This window comes from Elephantulus edwardii, unplaced genomic scaffold (assembly GCF_000299155.1).
Source record: "Elephantulus edwardii isolate Elephantulus edwardi_28Jun2011 unplaced genomic scaffold, EleEdw1.0 scaffold00238, whole genome shotgun sequence".
Lineage (NCBI taxonomy): Eukaryota > Metazoa > Chordata > Mammalia > Macroscelidea > Macroscelididae > Elephantulus > Elephantulus edwardii.
The window spans coordinates 3,951,701-3,955,040 of NW_006399988.1; the positions used below are offsets into that span (position 1 = coordinate 3,951,701).

At 35.8% G+C, this 3,340-nt stretch overlaps 1 pseudogene; it reads right to left on the reverse strand.

Moving 5' to 3' along the window:
- LOC102851367 overlaps positions 1-3,340 on the reverse strand; it is a 74,748-nt pseudogene that overhangs the window by 70,273 nt on the left and 1,135 nt on the right.

Consider the following 3,340-nt stretch of genomic DNA (forward strand, 5'->3'; position numbering starts at 1 on the left):
TTGAGCATCAGTCACAGTCACCCTCTGAACACAATATCCGAACCCTCTTCTATCCTGTGCCATCCTTATACTTCCTAAAACACAAGAGTCCATTGCTGTAGTCAGCGTGTCAATCCATCTGGTTGAGGGTCTTCCTCTCTTTGCAGACCTTTCACATTATGTTTTTCTTCAAGGAATAGCCCCCTTCCTAGCAAGATGTCCAGAGTGTGTGAGGTGATGCTTCATCATTCTTTCTTCCAAAGAACACTCTGACTACACTGTCTCCAAGACATATCTGTTCATTCTCTTGAATGTCCATAGGATGTTCAGTGCTCTTCTCTAACACCAAAGCTCAAAGGTGTCAATCCTTTTTCTATCATCCTTATTCATTCATTGTCCAGCTCTCAGATGCATAGCATGCAATCAGAAAGATCAGGGCCTCACTTAAATGCACCCTAGTCTTCAAACTGACATTACTCCTCAATAATTTGGAGAGGTACCTAACTGCAGATTTTTCTAGTACAATGTGCCTCCTTATTTCCTGACTGCTGTTTCCAAGGTGTTAATTGTAGCTCCAAGCAAGATGAAGATGTTGCCAGTTTCAGTCTCCTCTCCATCCATCTTGACACTGCCTATTGATCCAGTGGTAAGAATCTTTGTTTTCTTTATATTTATATGCAATCCATATTGAAGGCTACATTCCTTGATATTCTGCAACAAGTGCTCCAAGCCCTCCTCACTTTCAGTAAGCAAGGTTGTGTCGTCTTCATAATGCAGGTTATTGATCATTCTCCTTTGAAACTTGATGCCACACTCCTCTTCATAAAGTCCAGCTTCTTAGGTAATTTGCTCAGCATAAGGATTGATTAGGTATGAAGAAAGAATACAACCCTGGCACACTCCGTTTTCAATTTTAAACCATGCAGTGTTCCCCTGTTCTGTTTGCAAAACAACCTCCTGGTCCAGATTAAGGTTCTGCATGACCACAATTAAGTGAAGATTCCCATTTTTCTCAATGTCAGCCACAATTAGTTATGATCCACACAGTTAAATGCCTTTGCATAATCAATCAATTAATTAATTAATTAAGCATAAGGACACATTCTTCTGGTATTTTTTATGGCCTCTTCTAAACCCTGCTTGAACTTCTGGAAATTCCTTATCTACATTTGGCTCTGTTTTTGAATGATATTCAGCAGTATCATCTAAGATACTATGTATTATTTCAGTATTTTTTCATTTGTTGAGGCTGTGTATCATAATATGTGATCAAGTCTTGAGATGAAAGTAAATTGGCTTTTAATTGGGTGCAGTACACTGAATACATCTACAATGTCATGTGGGCTGATTATATACTTTAGATATTCTGCATATTTTTTAAGTTCCTTTTGAGTTGACCCATCTTTTGGTAAGAGTGGTATGTTACTGTCTTCTACCACTATTGTGATACTATTTCTTTCTTCAATTCTATTAATTATTGTTTTATGTACTTTGCAAGTCTGTCATATGGTGCATAGATGATTACCAAGGTAATATCTTCTTGATCTATTGTGCCTTGATATAGTGTCTGTCCTTATCTTTTATGGTGGTTTCAATTCTGAAGTCTATTTTATCAGAGATATCAATTGACACTCCTACTTGTTGTGAATGCCATTTTCTTGATACATTTTCCCCAGCCTTTGATTTTTAGTCTGTCTTTCTCCTTGTTTCTTAAGTTTTTCTCTTGTAGACAAAATATCATTGGGCTTTGGGTTTTTATCTATTTTTTCTCTTAATTGTTTCATTTAGTCCATTGACATTAAGTGTGATTATTTATATGCCATGTTTTTTTGTTTCCATTTTGCTGTATTTCTTTTTCTGTTGTTTCTGGCAGGAATGTTGATAATGATAGTTTTAGAAAGGCTTTAGGCCTTTTGTTCATAGGGTTGCTATGAGTCATACTCAACAGCAATCAACAACAACAACGGCAACTGTTTACTATGGTCCATCAGCTTTTATTTGGTGTCTCTGCATGAAGGACTTTCCTTAAAATTTCTTGTAGATTTGGTCTTGTTTTCACAAATTCCTTAAGTTCTTTCTTTTTTGCAAAGGATCTAATTTCTCATTCATATATGATGGAAAACTTTTCTGGGTATAGTGTCCTTGGGTAGTAATTGTTTTCTTTCAATGTTCTGTATATGCCTTTCCACTGTCTTTTTGCTTGCATAGTGTCTGCTGGGAAGTCAGAAAATAATCTAATTGTTTCTCCTTTATAGGCGACTCTCCGTTTTTCTCATGCTGCTTTTACTGTTCTATCCTTATCTTTTGTTTTATATAATTTGACTATGTTTTTATATTTTTCTTTTAGAGTTTGGTCTGTTTGGTTTTTCTGGAATGTCTTTGATATGGATTTCTCCATTCTTTATAATACCTGGGAAGTTTTCTTCTAGTACCTTTTTCATAATTTTCTCTGTGATTTTCCAGAGCTTGTCATGTTCCGGATTGCCAATCATATGTATGTTTTCCTTTTGATATCATCCCAAAAGATTTTAATGTTTTTCTTCATTTTCCTTACATCTCATCTCTGATTTTTCTCTTAATATGTTTCCTTCCATTACAGCTCTTCTCTTCCAGCTCACTGACTCTTTGTTCCATCTCTTCTGTTCTACTTTTTTATCCCTCTAATCTAACAGTTTGGACACTCCTGCTATTTCTGTGTTAATAATTCTGGATTGCATTTTCATGCATTTATGTTATTTCCAGTACCATGTTGGCTATACTCATTCTGTCTTATGATGGCTTTTTAAGTTCTTGCACCTATTTATCTACAGTTTAGATTCTTTCTCCCATCTTTTCCATTTTCTTTCATAGTTATTCAAGTTCTTCCTCATCGATATTTTTTTCCTGACTTCCTGACTCTTGTGTGTTCCCTTTCTTAATAGTTTCCATTGTTTCTTCCATCTTTGTTTTTTTCAATGACCAAAACAAATCTTTATTTTTGTGTAACTGTATAAATGTGATCCAATGTGTCCATCGCTAGGTTTTCAGAAAGAAACATGCTATAAATAAGCAAACTACATCTGCTCACAAACGTGTATGGACTCCAGATGTCGCATGAAGACCTCTACTTCCAGACCACTCACAGTAGGACATTTTTATAATTAAGTGTAGCATGATGTTAAGCCGTTACAGCTTTTGCACATACATGTTGCACTTCTGGCTGTTTTGCAGCATTATACTGTGAAGCAAGGTTGCATCCACCACTTTAAATGGCATCAATATCAATGTCATCATCCTTGTTGTCAGACTTCACAGTTTCAACTTTAGGTACACTGGCAGTCTTCGAATATACCACCTCAATATTTTCATCTTCATCTTCCTC